This window comes from Hakea prostrata, chromosome 5, assembly GCF_041222555.1.
Source record: "Hakea prostrata isolate BN-2017 chromosome 5, UWA_Hpros_2, whole genome shotgun sequence".
In the NCBI taxonomy this organism is placed as follows: domain Eukaryota; kingdom Viridiplantae; phylum Streptophyta; class Magnoliopsida; order Proteales; family Proteaceae; genus Hakea; species Hakea prostrata.
In genome coordinates, this window is record NC_142604.1 from 52,532,522 (window position 1) to 52,554,233 (window position 21,712).

At 42.0% G+C, this 21,712-nt stretch overlaps 1 pseudogene; it reads left to right on the forward strand.

The window, feature by feature from the left end:
- Positions 1–3,198: 3,198 nt before the first annotated feature.
- LOC149016478 (large ribosomal subunit protein uL4 pseudogene) lies at positions 3,199–5,936 on the forward strand (annotated as a pseudogene).
- Positions 5,937–21,712: the final 15,776 nt, after the last annotated feature.

Sequence of the window (21,712 nt, forward strand, 5' to 3'; positions counted from 1 at the left end):
TTCTTCAATTGTTTTGTATTATTTCCAAATATTTTGAAAAGAAGCCTGCCCATTTTGCGAAAGGCAAGCGTTCATTCTGTTCTTATTTCAATAGCAAAAAATGAGAATTAGGTCAATGCAGGGTAGGGCTGCAACTGGGCTGGGCTGGGCTGGGCTTTTGCAATCCCAAGCCTAGTCCTATATGTTCTAATCTAAGCCCATTCTCGCTCTGACCCTAGTTCAGGGCCAATGATTATTCTCCCTGGCCCTAAGCCCTACAGGGTCAAGCCAAGCCCATTCCCGTCCTAATTGGCCCTAATTGGGCTGGGTCGGGATGGGTTGGCCTTAATTGGCCTTGGCCCTGGCCCTAACTCTGATTAGCCCTAATTGGCCCTGTCCTTAGCCTTGATTGGCCCTGATTAGTCCTGATTGACCTTGTCCCTGGCCCTAATTAGCCCTGACCCTAATTAGCCTTGTCCCTAGCCCGATTGACCCTATCTTGGCCCTAGCCTTAATTGGTCATATTCTTGGACCTAAAATAACAAATGTAAATTCATAAAAAATAATAATAATAATAAAAATAAAAGTATCATAACTTCATAAGTAAACTGAAAATAAAATTCATAGAAATATAAGATGATTCAAGCTCATACAAAATGATAAAGTATAAATAAATTCATACTACATAATTCTATATTGATCTTTGAAAGTCTCTCATTGCTTTGATGATGGAAATTGAAAACCTCTCCCATTACTTTGGTGATAGAAATTGAAAACCCCTCACATTGATATCCTTAAACAAAAAAAATAATAATAATAATAATAAAAAAATCAAAACTTTGTTAACAAGTAAATCAACGATAATTTAGTATTGATATTTTTTTCGTAGTTAAAGAAAATTATATTTAGTTACAAACATAGCTATTTGTCCTTAATAAGTTTTTTTTTCTTCTCTGAAATATCACATTGGAGGCAAAAGAAAGATGTCAATATTCATGATAAGAAGTTGGGGTGTAGATTTGTTAGATATTAATTCTCTATATACTAGCTTTTATTATTTATAATATATTATCTCACCTTAGTCCAAAAAAAAACAAATCAATGATCTTTTGGAACTAAAAATGACTTAATTTGAAAAATAAAAATTATCTTAAAAATAATATAAAAAGTGAACTCATAGTCTAATATTATCAAAATGACTGAAGGTCAAAGTCGAGACTTATAGTTATATCAATGCTAATGTGAAGATTAGGGTAAAAATCCAATACATGATTAGGGTCAAATTAACATTAAGACTAGAGCCAAAATTAGGGTCAGAATCGGGCCAAAATCAGGTAGATGCTTACTACATTAGTAATGAAAATATAATTTATTTTTATTAATTTTTTTACAAAACATGATCATGTTTTTCAAATTTGACAGGTGTCAAATATTTACCCATGTGGATTATAATTAATTCCTCTCCATATGGGTGGAGGGTCCAGACTCAAATCAGGGCCAAAATCATGGGCCCAGATCAAGGCCAAGATCAGGGCCAAGATCAGGGTCAAAATCATAGCCAAAATCAGGGCCAAGATTAGGGTCAGAATCAGGGTCAGAATCAGGGCCAAGATCAGGGTTAAAATTAGGGCCAAAATCAGGGTCAAAATTAGAGCCAGAATCAGGGCTAGAATCAGGGCCAAGATCAAGGTCGGGATGGGCTGGGCTGGCCAAAGAGTAATCCCAGGCCCGCCCTTGGCCCTAGTTCAAGGCCAGAATATTTTGGCCCTAACCCGCCCTTAGGGCCAAAATCTTTAGCCCAAGCCCTATTTGGGCTTAGGGCGGGCTTAAGGCTGGTCAGGGCCAAACTTGCACCCCTAATGCAGGGTTGGTAGAGTGGTAAGATCTATACTTCTCAGTGGAGAGATCATGGGTTCGATCCTTGCGGACAACAAAACTCCCTCTGAGGATGTAATCAAGGTGCGCGCCCGGATGAACCTCAGACAAAAAAAATGAGAATTAGGCACACACACACCAAAAATTGTTTCTCGTTCATTATGACAATAAACACTAAGAATCATTGCCAAACAACCTCTCATATGCCCATGGTCACTTGCTTGGATTGTGTCGTCTCAAAAATTAAAAGGAACTGTCAACACAACCCCTTGAGTCCCCCTAACACTAATGACATTCCTTGAGTTATTCAATTTGTCAATTAGACTTCCCATTACTACCATCATTAATCTCAGTTAATTTTTATTTATCCATTTTCAATATTACTTCCTAATTCTAAGGAAAGAAGATGGCAAAGGGGAGGAAGATGAAGATAGCGCTACAACAGGCCGAGCTTTTGCAATCCCAAGCCTAGCCATATATATTTTAATATAAGTCTATTCCCCTCTTTATTGGCCTTACTTGATCCTGTCCCTAGCCCTAACTCTAATTGGCCCTATACTTGGTATTGTTCTTGGCCCTGATTGGCTGCGTGTGCCTACTCCTGATTGACTCTATAGGCCCTGGCCCTGACCTTGGCTTTGATTGGCCCTTTCTTTATTTTTGTTCTTAATTCATTGAGATCAAGCATCATGGACAAAATTAGGACTAGGATTAAGGCCAGAATCAATGTCAAAATTAGGGCAAAAAATCAGGAACAGTTCTGGATAAGTTCGACTGGCCAAAGAGTAATTTCATGGCCGCCCTTGGCCTTTAATATTTTAACCTTAAACCATCCTTAAATCCAAAATCTTGAGCCCAAGCCCTATTTGGGCTTAGGGCAAGTCAAGGCCAAACTTACACCCCTAGAGGAAGACAAGTTGAGTACATGGTTTTTCATTCAAGGGTATTTTTATTTTTATAAAAAATTGAACTTCCTTGCGGAGCACTTTAACTTTGATTTCCTAACCAGGGTGATGTCATTAATATATTTCCCCCCTACGAGGGTTTAGGTAACTTAAGGGTGGGCCCCGAAGATTTTTCTTATTGATGGTTTATGAGTTTGGTCAAAATTTGAAAATAAGATATAAAATTAGGGGTATATTAGCCATTACAGTATCTCAGGGACACATTGGTCATGTTGATTTTTTTCTCTCTCTTCAATGCCAAATGATAAAATATAAACCTGAAAACCCTAGGAGGGTTTGTGCGTTCCATATATATTTCATAATACACCGTAGATCACTCTTACCCTCTTTTGCCTTCTCCTTTCCATCCTCTGTGTTCCTCAACCTCCGTTCACCACCAATGGTCGCCGCCGCTAGACCTCTCGTCAACGTCCAGCCATTAGAAGGCGACATGGCCACCGACGGTGGCAACAACCTTCCTCTCCTTGATGTCATGAAAGCTTCAATCCGTCCTGACATTGTCAACTTCGTCCACGCCAATATCTCCAAGAATAGCCACCAACCTTACGCCATCAGCAAGAAGGCCGACCATCAAACCTCTGCCGAGTCCTGGGGTACCGGTCGTGCTGTTTCACGTATTCCTCGTGTTCCCAGCGGTGGTACTTGTTTGTGAAATTAAAAGTAACCGCAAGGCGCACGGTATCGTGTAGCTAATTGGTCGATCTCAAGGAGATATGCCACTTTAGAATTAACTTCTTAATGATAATGCGAGAGTGCAATGATTAAAATTTGCTAATTACTTAATTAAACTAAACGAACGGTCCTAATCCATACATCTAATGCGATCGAATTGAAATGAAAATTAAAGCAAACATAATCAACGCATAATTAATAAAGGCAGAAAAAAATGCGAAAAATAAATAAAAATAAAAGGGAAGTGATCCGAGTGTCAGCTCTGGATCTAGGGAAGAGAAATATAATAATAATGACTTTGACCGTAGACCCTTTGCCGTGGCTTACAGTCCACCGATCGGGGGAACAGATATTAGAGAAAAAGAAATTGCAGTAAATAAATAATCAAAGTAATAAAAGGAAAGGGAAACCTTAACCAAAGAGAGGCACGACTGTAGGCATCTCTGATCAAGGACCTAGGGGAAGGGAGAACAATAAATAAATTGCAGAAAGTAAATAACAGAGTAATAAAAGGAAAGGGAAACCTTAATCAAAGAGAGGCACGACTGTAGGCATCTCTGATCAAGGACCCAGGGGAAGGGAGAACAATAAATAAATGCTGAAAAAAAATCCTAAATTAAGAATATGGAGGGGTAGATAGAAGCGGGAATGGAGGGAGGAGAGAAGATTATTGAAGAATGTTAATTACTTGCGAATTGAACAAACAATTTGAATCTCAACCAACCCTAACAACCAGATCTAGATCTAGAATGATCTAGATCTGCAATTGCTAGACCCAGAGATAAACGAATCTTAAAACTTGAAACTTGAACTTGAATTGCATTACATAGAAAAATTAAACTTAAACATTCAATCTAGAAATTTAAATCTCACAAATGCAAGCAAAGAAAACTAGAGAAAGCCTAAATAAACTGAATAGAGAAGAAAGAGTGCTTCTACTAAGCTCTAAAACACATTCCTTTGATGGAGTATGCTCTCCTTTTATAGAGTTTACATGGGATATGAATCTTGACAGAATTTGAATCAAACTCAGGGTTCTTATCTGACTTAGCTAATTAGGGTTTTGACGTACTAATCGGACCAACTTAGAGAGATCAGATGCACAATTCCACCGTTGGATTTGAGGTTTAAGAAGTCATGAAGCTCTCCTCCAAAAATCAGCACGATTGGACACTGATGATTGTTCGATGAAGGGCTTGATCGAAACTGGACAAAGACATTCAAAAACGAGATTTTTGCCTCTTCCTTCTCTAAATATAATTCTTTTTCTTTCTTTGACCAAATCACAAATAGGAAATAAGATATTGAAATATGCAAGGACTCTTTTCTCCATTTGGACTCTCTCAATAATATCTCTGTAGATTTGATTGATAATTTATAATCTCAGCCGTAGATCAAATTTGCCTTCTTTATCTCTTAAATATTTCGGAGTGGGCCCATAATCAATCTCTAGCCCATCATGCTCCAGATCAGGCCCATTTTCGCATTTGAGAATTTGAATGGACCTCTTGACATGTAAAATTGCATGATTCATACCAAAAACTCCAAATATTTGCTTAAATATTGAAAAGTCCTAAAATCAGCAAAAACAACATAAAACCCAAGGTAGCTCCACTCTAAGTGTGTAAAATGCATGCTTTATGCCCTAAGATTTCACACATAAATGTGCTCATCATGGTACTCACCGTGCAGGTCAGGGTGCTTTCGGTAACATGTGTCATGGTGGTTGCATGTTTGCTCCCACCACGATCTGGCACCGTTGCACCGGAAAATCAATGTCAACTAGAAGTGTTTCGCAATCGCTTCTGCCCTAGCCGCTTCTGCTGTTCCTTCTATTGTTCTCGCCCGTGGTCACCGTATCAAAAATGTTCCTGAGATTCCTCTTGTCGTTGGTGACTCTGCTGAGGCCATCGAGAAGACATCCAATGCTATCAAGATCCTCGAGCAGGTGGGTGCTTTCCCTGATGCTCAGAAAACTAAGGACAGCCATGCCATTCGTCCTGGAAAGGGTAAGATGAGGAACCATAGTAGATTTCTTGGAAAGGTCCTTTGATTGTTTATGGGATTAAAGGTTCCAAGATTGTTAAGGCTTTCCAGAATATTCCTGGAGTTGAGGTTGCTAACATTGAGAGGCTTAATCTGCTCAAGCTCGCTCCTAGTGGTCATCTTGGCCGATTCATTGTTTTGACGAAATCAGCTTTTGAGAAGTTGGATTCGATTTATGGAACTTTTGATAAGCCATCTGAGAAGAAGAAGGGTTACGTTCTGCCTCGACATGTTAGTTTATTCCACACCTTTAGATTTGGGTTTCGTTCTCCAAAGTCCCAAATTTCACACTCAAGAGTTGATGATTATACTCAGAATAGTCCTAATCACATAAGAGAAGTAGATATTAATTTTGGAACCAATTGGGTCTCAAAAGAGGTCCATAATCATGATTCCTGAACCCAATTTGTTAAATAGTCTCAAACCCGGCATTCACAACCTCATTTCAGCAAAAATCCATATTTCACCTCCGATTCGAAGTTGAATACTTCGAATCGAAACGAGACTTTGCGAAATTCTAATTAACAGTAATAGGGTAAAAATATTAGCAATTCGCCCCGATTTGGTCTCAATAAAAAAGCCCCAAATTTGTCTCTCGCGAGTGCCTACGGGCGTCTTTGAGAGGCAAAATGCGAAATCATTTGTAGCGAATAGCATAAACAACTTCCAAACTAAAGGGAAACTTGAATAGAAATAATTGCAAGCATTCATTATACCCAACTACCGAAATCTATCATTTATTATGAATAAAACATCATAAACCTAGGTTTAGAGAAGAGAGGTTGAAAAACACTCACCTTTCTCAATGATTCCGCGATGATCCGAGTTTGATGTGTGTTTGTGTGGATGGAATCCAAGATTCTTCTTGGTTTCTCCTTGATATGGAGGAAATATGATCGAACCAGGTTCATACTCGGTTGACCCTCGACCCCGGTCGAGACGGAGGGAATCGACTCGCTTCCGAGCGAGCCGGGTCCAGGAGATAGCTTGCTGAGGAAGAAAACTAAATCAGCCACAGGCACGCCCTAATCCGACTAATGGATTAGGTTAATTACCCTAATGATGGCAGACTCAACTTGGCGGCTGTCACTTATCGCTATTGAAGGGATAACCATCGGATAACCGTGAGGTTATCTCAGGAGTCCTCTACTAGTTCAAACTAGTAGAAGTCTATCGCTCAACGGATCTAACTGTTAGAATCCAACGACTATCCGAAGAAGGCTCAAATGCATCCAACGAAGAAGATTGGAAGGTACACTCTATATAAACCTTACTTACCTACGAGGTAAGGGGGGACACCAGATCCATACACACACCTTTGGATGTAAACACTCATATGCTTACGATCTAGATCATATTCCAGTTATTCATTCCTTAGCTCTGTGCGTCTAGCAGAGCCATTTGTGATTAAGTTCATCGATTGACTTAGCCTTCGGAGGTGGACTCCCGACCCCAGCGGTCGGGCCACATCTGACGCTTTCGTTTTGCAGGTCACTTCAAGGAGATCTAAGGGCTGAGCAGATTTTGGACGCATCATTTGGCGCCGTCTGTGGGAATGATTTGGAAAGCTATGGTGACTAGATCAGCAGCAGCCGCTGCACAACGCGATACTGGTGTCCAAATTCTTGGAGAAAATAATCTAGATATTCCCCAGGGAAGTTTACCACCTCTTGAAGTAGATGGTGGTCAAGGAGGACACGATCCTCCAGAGACATTCCAGGATCAATTGAATCAAGTAAAGATCCAACTTTTGGTGGTAAGTCAAGCACTCCGCGTGCTAACCAGACGAGTGGTATTACCACAAGAACCTGATCATCGCGATACAGGGAGGTGTGTATTAGCCCGGGATCAAAGATTGACTGAAGATCGGAATATCGGTCAGAACTTTCGCGAAGGTGACCGAGGGCCTAGGAGAGTCGACGATCTACCTAGGCGGGACGATCGGTTTGACAGACCACAGGAAAGTACAACCGATTCAAATACAAGGTTGGATACAGGAGTGAAGACTCACTCACCAACTGTTAGACGAGCCGTTTGTGATGATCGAGCAATTCGCGATGAGCGGAATGTTCGTTACGAGCGGGCCGTTCGTGATGATCGAGTAGCTCGTGACGATCGTGTTGTTCGAGGTCGTGATCGTGTTGCAGAAGATCATTCGACTCATATTGGTCAGGAACTGGCCAATATTAATCAGAAACTAGGACAATTGGCTAAAGGAAGGATAACTAATGATATTTATTCAGTTATTCGAAAGACCCCTTTTGCCGAGCCAATTGCGGGATATCAGTTTCCTCACAATTTTCGCTTGCCAACTTTTTCTACATTCGATGGCTCCAGAGATCCTACGGCCCACATCGGCTATTATCAGCAGACTATGGCAGTTGCAGGTAATTCTGATGAAATTCTCTGCAGGTTTTTGGTTCATCTTTAACCGGAGCAGCGCAAAAGTGGTTTTCGAACCTCCCATCCGGAAGGATCGTAAATTTTGATGAGTTGGCACGCAAATTCATAAGGCGATTCCAGAGTGGAATCCAGGTCAAGAAGACGGAGGAAACCTTGTTTACCATCAGACAAGGAAAGAGCGAATCAATTAGAGAATATATGAAAAGATTCAATAGAGTTACAATGGAGATAGAGAATCTGGATGAGCAAGTAGCTAAAACTGCTCTATTCACTAGACTCACTAACCGAAGACTCCTGGAGTTATTACTACAGGATATGCCTACAACTTATGCTAAGTTGGTACAGAGATGCCAAAAGCAGGCTGAAGTCATGGAGATCTTAGATGTGCGCCAGGGAGACAATAAAGCCTCCACCAAAGAACAAAAGGCTCCTGAGACCAAGCAGAATGTTCGAGATCGAGTTGGAAAGCCTCAGGCATGGCGGCAGAGATCTCCTAGTAAAAGTGAGTATACTCCATTAAATACTCCTCGGGCTGATATTTTGAATATCATTAAGAAGCGAAATATTTTGAAGTGGCCACCAAAAATTCCTTTAAAGCCTGGAGAGCAGCAGGATCGAGAAAAATATTGTCGTTTCCACAAGGATTACGGTCATTATACTAATGACTGTCGTCATTTAAAGGCATAATTGAGAGATTGATATCTCAGGGACATTTGTCCAATTTTGTTAATAAGAGAAGAGAGGAGCCGCGTGAAGCTAGCCCCAAAAGGGATCGTTCGGTTAGTTCAGAACGACCGAGGGAGGCTCCGAAGTCTAAAAAAGGTAAGGAGGTGATTGATGCTACTCGGTCACCGATCCTTACAATTTTCGGAGGCCCAGAACCCGAATCACTTTGGAGGTTGAAGGCAAAATCTAAATTTGTTGGGACCGGAGAGACGCAGAAGCATAAGAGGCCAAATGGTGAAGATTCCATCACCTTTGGCGAAGAAGATGAAAGAGGCGTTTGTTTACCTCATGATGATGCCATAGTCATCAAGGTAGAGGTTGCGCGCCGGGAAGTACATAGAGTTTTAGTTGATACAGGGTCTGTAGCTGACCTAATATCTTATGAAGTGTATCAAAAGCTTAAGGTGGATGAAGACTTGATGGAGCCATCATCCACACATTTATATGGCTTTGCAGGATCGTCTGCAATAGTAGAGGGATCTGTCCAATTGGACTTATCTATTGGGAGTTTTCCCAAGGAGACTACCGTCCGAATCAATTTTTTGGTGGTTCGGGAACTTCCAGCTTACAATGTTATCCTCGGACGGCCATCTTTGTCCAAGTTAGGTGTTATTGTTTCAACGAAGCACCTGAAGATAAAATTCCCGACTGAGATGGGAATTGGTCAAGTTTCATCTGACCAGAGGATCTCTCGGCAATGTTATGTTGCCTATTTGAAGGACAAGGAGGGCCCGAGGAAAGTGACTGCCCTACCGATAGAAGTTCGAGATGATCGGGAAGAAGCAGAAATGCAAAGGTCCGAACCGGTAGAAAAGATGGAGCAAATCCAGTTGTTCACAGATAATACAGAAAGGATTACCTATATCGGATCTAAGCAGCTGGAGGAGTTCAAAGAAGAGTTAAAGTTTTCTCTTCAACAAAATAGTGACGTATTCGCATGGTCTGCCGAAGACATGCTAGGAATCGATCGGACTGTCGCAGAGCATAAACTCTGGATAGATCCAAAGGTGAAACCAGTTATCCAGAAAAGGAGAAATTTCTCCATTGAAAAGTACGAAGCCGTTCGGGGTGAAGTCGAAAAACTGAAGAGTTCTGGTTTCATAGAACCAATTGAATGCCCAATCTGGTCAAAAAGTCGAATGGGAAGTGGAGGATGTGTACAGACTACACTGACCTCAACAAGGCTTGCCCTAAAGATTGCTATCCGTTGCCACGGATTGACCTCTTGATAGATGCGACTGCAGGATATGAAACTTTGAGTTTCATGGATGCATACTCGGGGTATAACCAGATCCTCATGAATAAGGAGGATGAAAAGTATATGGCTTTCATGACTGATTGTGAAAGTTTCTTTTACAAAGTCATGCCGTTTGGCCTGAAGAATGCAAGAGCTACATATCAGAGGGTCGTCAACAAGATATTCAAAGACCTAATCGGAAAGAATGTTGAGGCTTATGTTGACGACATGTTGGTAAAGAGCATTACAAGAGCAAATCATATCGCAAATTTAATAGAAGTATTCTCAGTACTGCGAAAGTATCAAATGAAGCTGAATCCAGAAAAGTGCGCCTTTGGAGTGTCTTCAGGCAAATTTTAGGCTTCATGGTATCACAGACGGGTATTGAGGCTAATCTAGCAAAAATAAAGGCTCTAATTGACATGGAGGCTCCAAAAACTATTCGGGATGTACAGTGCTTAACAGGGAGAATTGCTGTTCTAAATCGTTTCATCTCAAAATCTGGAGAAAAGTGTCTACCATTTTTCAAAGCACTCAAAGATCTGAGGGGCAGCAAGGAAGCGAATTGGATTGAAGAGTGCCAGAAGGCTTTCGAGGAATTGAAGGAAACACTGGGAAAGCCACCGCTTTTGTCCCGACCAGAGAAGGGAGAAATCTTACAGCTATATTTAGCAGCATCCCTTTCAGCGGTCAGTGCAGTACTTGTTCAGGAGAAGGATAGAAGCAGTGGCCGATTTATTATGTTAGCCACGTGTTACTTGATGCGGAGACACGATATTCGCAGATTGAGAGGCATGCTTTAGCTCTCATGACAGCAGCCAGGAAGCTACGTCCCTACTTTCAGACTCACTCAGTAGAGGTATTTACAACTTTCCCTCTTAGTAAAGTTCTTCATAAACCTAATTTATCTGGAAGAATGGTGGTCTGGTCGGTTGAACTTAGTGAGCTCCAAGTAAGCTTTAAGCCCAGAACGGCAATCAAAGCTCAGGCGTTACCCGATTTTGTAGTAGAGACTACTGCACCAATGGAAAACATTGTTGAAGATCCCATTATACCAACCATTTGGGAAGTATATGTGGACGGTTCGAGCAATAAGGACGGAGCAGGAGCTGGAATTCTTTTGAAAAGTCCAGCGGGATTTGTCATTCGGTATGCACTGAGATTTGCGTTCGAAGCAAGCAATAATGAGGCAGAATATGAAGCCCTGATAGCTGGACTTAGGTTGTCAAAAGCATTGGCAATTGCAGATGTAACTATTTATAGTGACTCTCAACTTATTGTCAACCAAGTTCAGGGGGAATATGGTATAAAAGAACCTCGCTTGCAGAAGTACCAAGAGATTGTGCAGGCATTTCAAAAAGAATTCAGGAATTTGAAGGTATGTCAGATTCCAAGGATAGTAAACACAGTGGCAGATGAGCTATTTCAATTAGCCAATGCCAAAGAAAAAAATTTAGACCCGTCGGTCTACATTGAAGAGATAACATTTCCAAGTTATTATGAGAAAGAAATTTCTTATATTGAAGCAGAGCGTTGCTGGATGGATCCAATAGTTGAATATCTGAGAGATGATAAACTACTAGAAGATCCGAAAGAGGCCAGATTGGTCAAGATACGATCAGCGAGATTCATTATGCAAAATGGAAGGTTGTACAGGAGATCTTATTCTGGACCCCTTCTAAGGTGTTTGGGTCCCGAAGGAGCGGAGTCGGCTCTAGCCGAAGTACATGAAGGAATTTGTGGGGCTCATATGGGCGGGCGAGCCCTAGCACACAAGATTCTAAGACTTGGGTTATATTGGCCTAATATCCAACAGGCTGCTATGGAGTATGTTAGTCGGTGTAGTAATTGTCAGATTCATGCTACAATATCAAAGTGCCCAGCGGAAGCCATGACTTCAATTCTAGATCCCATTCCTTTTGCGATGTGGGGAATTGATATCATGGGCAAATTCACCAAGGCGTCAGGCGGACGGGAATATCTGATAGTAGCAATTGATTACTTCATAAAATGGGTTGAGGCCAATGCCCTGGCAACAATCACTGAGAAAAAAGTGGAGAAATTTGTGCTTGAATCGATCATATATCGCTTTGGGATTCCAAAGATAATCATCACTGATCACGGCACTCAATTTGATTGTCCACAATTTGAGCAATTTTGTGGAACTTACATGATCGAGCATCGTATGTCATCAGTGGCATACCCCCAGAGCAATGAACAGGTAGAGGTTACTAACCGAACGCTGCTTGAGGGGATAAAGAGAAGACTTGAGGCTGATAAAGCCCTATGGGTCGAAGAGCTGCATAATGTACTGTGGGCCTACCGAACTATGGTTTGAACACCCATAGGAGAAACTCCATTTGGGTTAGCCTATGGGTCCTAAGCATTGGCACCTGTGGAGATAATGGCGGGAACATTGCGGGACAAAGAGTTCGAAGAAAAAGCGAACGAGCAAGGACTGCTTGATAGTCTTGATTTGTTGGACGAAGTTTGGGCAAAGGCAATAGCATGAACTCAACATTATCAACGGAGGATAGCGTCACACTACAATACCCGAGTAAAGAATCGTCGGTATTTAGCAAGAGATTTGGTGTTGAGAAATACCTTAGCTTCAGATCCATGCCATCAAAGAAAATTGGACCCTTCCTGGGAAGGACCTTATATGGTTGTAAAACCAGTCGGTTCAGGAGCGCTTACAAGCTGAAGAACATCACCACCCAGAAAGAGTTGGATCGATAGTGGAATGCCAGGCATCTCAAGAAATTTTATCCTTGATGATTTCAATTTTGTTCGTGATGTAACCAATTTCATCTCAATCAATGCAATTATTGGCTTTCAACAATTATCTTTTGATTGGGGGGCATCATACACCACACTCAAGAACAGATCCAACTACAAGGCATCGGATGAAAATCCGTGTGGGTCCTTCAACACTTATTGAATTTTTTCGGAATTTCTTAAGTCAAGGCATCGGATGAAAATCCGAGTGAGTTCCTTCCACAAGGCATCGGTTTAAAACCCGAGTGAGTTCCTTCTCAGACTTATTGAATTTTCGAAATATCCTTAAGTAAAGGCATCAGTTTAAAACCCGAGTGAGTTCCTTCTCAGACTTATTGTATTTTTCCGGAAATCCTTAAGTAAAGGCATCGGTTTAAAACCCGAGTGAGTTCCTTCTCAGACTTATTGTATTTCTCCGGAAATCCTTAAGTAAAGGCATCGGTTTAAAACCTGAGTGAGTTCCTTCTCTAAATACCGAAAATCCTTAAGTAAAGGCATCGGTTTAAAACCCGAGTGAGTTCCTTCTCAGACTTATTGTATTTCTCCGGAAATCCTTAAGTAAAGGCATCGGTTTAAAACCCGAGTGAGTTCCTTCTCAGACTTATTGTATTTCTCCGGAAATCTTTAAGTAAAGGCATTGTTCTGAACAACTAAGACCTAGTGCAACAACGACTCAAGTGACTGGCAAAGTTTAGGATGAAGTTAATTTCTTATTTCTTCAAAAGACCGGAAGGGGCCAACCTTTACATCAAACATACACATGAGATTACAAGAGTTGGGTTGCAATCTTCGTTCGGTCAAAAAAGAAAGTCATCATCGGTGATCAATAAGAAATCAAACAAGATCAGAACAGCTTTGCCAGAACAAACACAAGAGTCAAGCAGCAACACGGATTCAAGAAGAAGTAGAGGAGGAACGGGGATTACAAAAGCATTTCAGTATGTACAAAATCCTCCGCAATTTCATACTCTTTGTCCAGCTTGACCAGAAGAAGTATGGTACTCGATCAAACTGGCATTTAGGGTGAGTTCTTCATAACTGAATCCTTCCAGGGGAGAATAAACAGGAGAATCCTTGAGATAATGCATAATATCCGGATCCGAAGGCGGAGGGTCGATCTTATCCTTGGTCCAGTCAGGGAAAGGAAGACCCAGATTGGCAAACACTTCAGGATGACAAACAGTGCTGTAGGGAGTCGTATCAAAATGAGGATCTTTCCTTAGTATTGATTCCCATACTTCGTTCTCGCCATCCCAGTACGCCTACAAGTTATAAGCATTCAGCATGTCAACAAAGGGCTTACTGTGTAAATATTTGAAGATGCAGGCTCTGCGAACGTCAGTTGGAAGGGATTCGGGCAAAGGAATGACAGCTTGCCTTTGAGGTAACGCTTCAGATCCTTTAGCCCCTGACTTTCCCGCTTCTCGCTCAGTCGCCGGATCTTCTCCCTGGCATCATCCAAGTCTAAACGGAGATGCTCAATCACAGAGTTCTTTTCTCCTGCAACCTCCCAAGCTAATTTCCTAAGGCGAGCAATCTCAGCGTCTTTGGCTTCAGAGTCTTCCCGAAGCCTGGAAACTTCATTACTCGGCCATCGAGTCTAGAGGCTGCTTCCACTTGGTTGTGGAAGTTCCCATTGAGACTCCTGCAAACGACTTCCGAGTTAGTCAGGAGCAAAAGAATAATCTTCAGCACCAAAAGGAAAATGAAGAAAAACTTACATCACCAGTGACTTCATAAAGTCGTCGTCTGGAAGTTTGGAAAGAACTCTGCTCTGGCTAGACATTTGAGTAGCAGTGCACCACTTCAACGCTTTGTCAAACTCGTTTGACACTAATTCAAACCTCCTCGAAGGAGGAGAAGGATGAGCTACATCAAGAGAAGGGTGAGTTGCATCCTCCACCAACCGACGACGCTTCCTAGTGGCAAAATCCTCCGGCTCCAAAGAAGGAGAGGAAGAGGATGCCAAACAAGCTCTAGAGTTGGAAATAGATCAGCACCTGCTGGGGCCGCGCATTCATCAGATGCCAACATAGTTGCCCTCGATGTCCGAAGAGTCTCCTTCGGAGAGGCCCGAATGATCTCTTCGACAGGGGCATCAGCAACACCATCAGCAACGGAGTGATCAAGATCTTCCTGGGAAGACCGAGCGATCTCTTCAGGCGGAGGGAGCATAGGAGAGGCATCAATAGAAACTGTGGGAATCTGACTTGAAGATTCACCAACAGCAGTCTCCTTACGCTTAGAGGATTCACTGGATGAAATCACTTCATTGGCCAAAACCTCCGTCGATGCTGGAACAGTTTTCTTGCAGGACTTTGCCCTAATAAAGTTCGGATCGATTTTGGGAGGCACTGCAATCACAGGAAAAGCCGTATCAGTACAAAAATCCAACAACATAAGGAAAAAGGGAAAACCCTAGTTCTCTGGTCGATATGAACTACTCAAAATACCCATCAAGTAAACCCCAAATATTACTATTATGGAGTTCACTCAGGGGGAAGGAGAGGAGATTTGTGATAGACAAAGCAAAAATAACTCACTTGTTCAGAAGCTGATAGAAAATATTGTTGGAGTACGAGGAATACGGATGCAGAGCAAGAAGACGGAATGTCGTTTTGCAAATCTAACTTGTAGATAGCATGGTAAAAAATTCGAGGGAAACTCAAGTTTCGACCGGGTGAAAATGGGAAACTTAGGTGGAAACTTGGGAAATTTCGAGGAAACCGAGGACTTTTCCGTACAAGTTCGACATCAAGTTTCGACAGGTTTTAGAGAGTATTTTGGGGTGGGATCCTGTATTTAAGCTAATTAGAGTATAAAGAATACATTTGTTGTATTTTGCTAAAAAAATCAATGTAGATATGTCATTCACATCAATGTAGAGTTGTCCAAAAAGTACATTATAAACTTAACTACTTAAGCACATAACATTCAATATATAATTCTAACCTCAAAATAGTTGACAATAAAAGGAAAATACAACTTAGTGTTAAGAGGAGTGCCAAGAGTGGATTCATCCTGTGAGCTAAGTAGTACTATGCCTGTAACATCCTCTCCTCCAACCAACGAACATAGACATCCCATTACATTTTATGCCTATGGTTGTCAAGTTAATCAACAACTGTAAATTTATGAGTCTGGTTATCAATATGCTTAAGATAACCAACTTGAGGGAATACACACTTTGGATAGGGAAGTCCTAATGGAGGGGGTATTTGTCGTGGGTATTTGGGGAAACATGAAATAAACAAAAAAATTGAAAATTTGGGAAAACTACAAAATTTACAGGAAAAAGTCCCAAGTTTCCCCGAAATTCCCTAGGTTTCCATGAAATTTCCCAAGTTTCCACGAAATTTGGGAATTTTTTTTTCCTCATGAACCAGCTGGTCCAATTGGGTTGAACCAAGTTTCGACAGGTTTCAAGGTTTCGACAAGTTTCGACAAGTTTCGACAAAATTTCAACAGTTTCGATCGAAACTGAGGACTTTTTTTCGGTCCTCATGAGTTTCGTTTTGCATTTTTCAAAATGGGAAATTTCGGTGGAAATTTTGCAAGTTTCGATGGAATTTTGTTCTATGGTAGATAGTAGGATAGATGGAAAGTACCCTTGAAGGACTTAAATAGCCTCAGGTAGTGAGGCGACGGTTGAGAGCCAAAGGCAACCAAAGGTCCAGATCAAATAAACGCTTCGAATTCCTCAACAAGCAAGATCAACGGTCATAAGGAAGCCATGTGGAAATATGCACCTGATACGAGAATACCTCCAACCGTCGCGCCACCATTTAAATAATGGTTGTATTACCAATTCATTGAAAGAAGTGAATGGTATACAAAGGCAGGGAAACATTTGGACTTCGCAATAAATGAAGGGAAACGTGTGGACTTTGCAATAAATGAAGGAGCAATGGGGAATAGAGGCTAAAGCATTTTTCCCGAACGTCTCTTCATGATATGTTAAAGGTATACGAAGTTAAGTGATAAGTTTTATCATTTATATTTGATTTCCAAGACAAGCTTTCGGATAGAAGATGAGGAAATATTGAGGCAATCATTGAAAAAGTCTTTTTTCATTAATGAGGAGGATCAATCTTTACAAAAAAAGAGAGAGAAAGAATAACTCCCTATGCTTCTCCCTCATTATCGCCCAAAGAGTCCTGCACAGGAGAGCCTATCTCAGGATCGTCATTATCGGGGTCCTTTGGAGAGCCTTCCTCAGGATTGTCATTATCAGGGTCCTTTTCAGCGGCAGCCTGTGATTTTTCTTCTTGGAGGGGTGGTTCGTCAACAACATATTCCTCATATTTCGGGTCAGATGGAAAAGGATCATCCTCTTCCAAAGCCCAGTTAGGGAAGTCCAACTTAAGCTTCCCGAAGACCTCTCTGTGACACACCTCACGAAAGGGAGTTGTATCAAAGGAAGGGATAGATCCGAGGATCTTTTCCCAAACGTCATTCTACCCCAAGCGGTAAGCTTGAATGTTGAAGGCGCCCAGCAGGTTAGCGAAAGGAACGTTGTTCAGGTACTTCCGAACACAATCCTTTCGAAGCTTCGGCTTGATATGCTCGGGTTTGCTAGGGACTGGCATCTTCAGTATACTTTCGTTCTCTATGGACTTAAGCTCAAGTCTATCACCGAACAACGTGGTAGCTGCTTTCTGCTTCTTAGCCTCGCGCTCGGCAACAACAGTGCGAGCCTTTGAAGAGTTGAGGGCCTTTTTTAAGGAGCTCATCTCCTCATCATGCTTCATCTGCAGCTCCTTGGCTACTGCCGTCATCCGGTCTATTTCAAAATTGGCCTTCGCCAAAATCTCTTCACAGGTCTGCAGCAAGGAGCCATTACAATCAACCAGGCTCAATGCTTCCATGTGTTAATAAGAGCTCAACACAGCATTCCTGGGGATGAGGAGATTATCAAAAGAAATCATAAGAGATTATGAAAAACAATCAATGAAAGATCGGAAGGCCGGTACCCTGGTGGACTGACTAACAAGAGTATCATCGTTTAGGGCTTCAAAGTCCTGATGGTCAGCAAGCAGAAGACTGAGGGAACTCCATTCTGCGGCTTTCTCAGGGTCCTGTGTCACCCTATCTGTCTGCTTCAGTGTCCACTGAGGCATGAAGACCTCCTCATCATCTTCAGTATTTTTGGATTTTTTATGGGAGGAAACATCAACTGTATCGTGCTTCCTTTTGGTTCGAGCGGCGGAGGAGATATTTGGCCTCTCCACCATTGGTTTTTTCCCTTTTCCCGAAGCGTCAACCACGGGCTTTAAGTTCCTGATACCCTTGTAAGAAGGGTCGGGAGAGGGAACAGAAACCTCTTGTTCGGCAGTTAAGGCTCGGGGCGACCGTTGCTCAGCTGTTACAACGGCCCTGGAAGCCTTTGCTCGAAGATGCTCAGGGTTCATTCTTGGTGGCACTGCAAAGAAAAACAATAATCAGAATTGCAAAAAGACATATCACTCTTAGAAAATTGAAGGATGATGGTTAAGAAGCTCACAATGAGCCAATCCCCAATACTGAAGGATGGAGTTGTACTCCACCTCAAGTCCATGTATCTCCTGATACCATGGAATTGATTTGATCTTCTTGACGGCCATCTCGTCTTCTTTGGATAAGGGAAGGACCCGGTTACTTTCAGAGTATGAAGTATACTATTTCCAGAAGATCAGGAAGTTGAGATCTGACTAAGGCGCTCGACAGAAAAAGTATCATTTGCGCCATCCTTTGTGATTGGAAGGGCAAGTTCCTTTGGCGAGAATGCTGCCCCTCCAGTCAAGCTCAGTCTTATTACGCTTGGAGAGCACAACCCAACCAGGAGGATGGGAAATAGAAAGAAGATGAAAGTGCACAAAAAGAGCAAGAGAAGGCGTAAGGCCAAGTTCAAAGCATAAACCCAAGAAGCCGACGATAAGACGCCAGCTATTGGGAAGGAGCATTCCAGGGCAAATGTCCCAGTGATTCAGGATGGCTGCAAACAAAGGATTGAAAAAGGGAAAGCGAACTCCGCTTTCCAGTGCATCTATGTATAGGGAAAATTAGCCCGAAAGGGTCGAATCAACCCTCTCATCAGGGTTAGGAACCCTAAGATGATAAGAAGGAGGAAAATCAAAACCCTGGATGGCCGAAAGAAGGGTTTTCTCCTTGTAAGAGGAGGGAACAGAACCAGGTCCACCATTAGACCTGGAAGTTTGTTTTGACTACCCAGAAGACTCTGCGGTCACCCTAGGAGTCTTGGATGGTCCAGACTCAGGAAAGGCAGAAGAAGTCTCAGCCTTTCTTTCTAATCTTTTATGGGTAACTTCAGCGATTTCACGCCAGAGAGCAGTTAGGGTTTTATTATCACTATCCGACTGCTCAAAAGGAAGGGAAGCAAAGGCCTTGTTACCACTACTATTACTGATGCTTGGGCACCGGGAAGAAGAAACCCTATTATCCTCCATTACTAAAGCTTCAGTAAGGTACAAAAAAAACTGGAGACAGGGAGTTTAACTTTGCAAAGGGATTAGTAAACTTACTGATTCAGTGAGGCAAGAGCTTGAGAACGAGAAGGCGCGAAGCAAACGACGAAGTTTCAAAATTCCAGACAAGAAGAATGAAACCTACGAAGACAGCGAACCGCTTTTAAGCACCCGCATGAGTGTTCGAAGACGTGAACGATCGAGATTGATTCAGCATCAACGATCGAGGTTTAGAGTCGGTTTGAAAGTTTGAACTCACGAATCCAAAACAGGCGTTGGAAACCGTCACTTGGGTTACGTGAGCCACGATTAGTCGACTGCAATAAGACGTGTGGCATTGCCCTCACAACACTCGAGGAAAAGTAACCACCGCATTAAATGTGATATGACATTTAGTGGGATACGCAGAGACTATTGCCTGACGAAGAACCCAGTTAAAAATCAAGCCCTCGAGGTCGACCGAACGCTTGGTCTGGGGGGCTCATGATATGGAGGAAATATGATCAAACCAGGTTCATACTCGGTTTGACCCTCGACCCCGGTCGAGACGGAGGGAATCGACTCACTTCCAAGCGAGCCGGGTCCAGGAGATAGCTTGCTGAGGAAGAAAACTAAATCAGCCACAGGCACGCCCTAATCCGACTAATGGATTAGGTTAATTACCCTAATGATGGCAGACTCAACTTGGCGGCTGTCACTTATCGCTATTGAAGGGATAACCATCAGATAATCGTGAGGTTATCTCAGGAGTCCTCTACTAGTTCAAACTAGTAGAAGCCTATCGCTCAACGAATCTAACTGTTAGAATCCAACGACTATCCGAAGAAGGCTCAAATGTATCCAACGAAGAAGATTGAAGGTACACTCTATATAAACCTTACTTACCTACGAGGTAAGGGGGGACACCAGATCCATACACACACCTTTGGACGTAAACACTCATATGCTTACGATCTAGATCATATTTTAGTTATTCATTCCTTAGCTCTGTGCGTCTAGTAGAGCCTTTTGTGATTAAGTTCATCGACTGACTTAGCTTTCGGAGGTGGACTCCCGACCCCAGAGGTCGGGCCACATCTGACGCTTTCGTTTTGCAGGTCACTCCAAGGAGATCTAAGGGCTGAGCAGATTTTGGATGCATCACTCCTCCTCTCCAAGCATCAATGTCACATCCCCCCAATCGGTACCCTAACTGGCATACCCGGGTGTGTGATCCACAGCCCCAAAGATCAAGTATCGAGGAAACCATCCTCCCACATATGCAATAACATAATCATGAACAAATAAACTCAAGTATAATATTATAAACAAAAGATCAAATCAGGAAATGAATATCAGTATAATCAGAGTGCGGAAATGATACCAGATGTAAGCACATCAAAAAGAAGTGGAGTGAGGTGGAATCTCACTCCACAGTTACAACGAAATGTAGCACGTAAGTCTAAAAAGAATTACAACTGTTTCTAAAGAAAAGTAAGGAAAGAAAATCAAACAGAACTATGAGTTTTCTATTATATAGATAACATCTTCAAAGTAATGGACTTCATCAATCCAACACAGATGTTCCCATTCTAGGTTATGTTTAATCGTAGTACGCAACTTGATCGCTCGAGGGATCATCAGTGTGATCTTCATTGTTGCTAGTACCTTGCGTGTAGTACGCTTCATCGGCTTGTGCTTCATCGTATTGTCCTTCATAATAGTCAATACCTATAGAATGATCTAACAAAAAGATTGCACAAAAAGGAGTGAGTTCGGATGAACTCAACTAGGCAAGTTAACTCATAACAACATAAATATCATGCAGTAGAACATAACAAGATGCAATGTAATATGAAACATATAATATATGTATGCATCTAAACTCTACGTATGTTGGTCTCTATTGGCAGACATGCTTTAAGTCATAGCACCATACTTCTCTGGGTAAGTCTCAGTCACTCGGCTCCGATTGGTAGTGGGTCCGTCATCCCTTAGGACATTCCACGGTTGGGGGTTAAGTCACCGCTCTCTCACATCACCATTGGTCTAAGTACTGGCGCATGTCAGGGTTAAGCCTAGCCCAATGCAAGTCATCTACTCAGTCATATCAACTCAGCTCCAGATACGTCCATTCCTCCCCTCTCAGGATCCTTTCCGGTATCCTTCACACTAGAGTCCTCATAGTCCCGGACTACGGACTCCTTAACTCTATTTGTCACATCCTCCCAGCCGGTACCCTAACTGGCATACCCGAGAGTGTGATCCACAGCCCGAAGATCAGGTATCGAGTAATCAACCTCCCACATAAACAATAACATAATCATGAACAATAATAATCGATGTGCGAAAGATAAACCATAGATCCAAATAAGGAAAGAATGAATCATATATAAATCAGAGTACTAAATATAATCGTATTGTCTAAATCAGATAAGTAAAGTGAGGCGAAATCCCACTCTACAACCAGCGGAAAAGTAGTTCTAAAAGAGAATAAACAGGATAGAATCTAATCCCAATAGCAGGTACAATAGGTAACTAAGTTGTTCTCAATCTTATAGACAATATCTCTATAAGTATAAATCTCA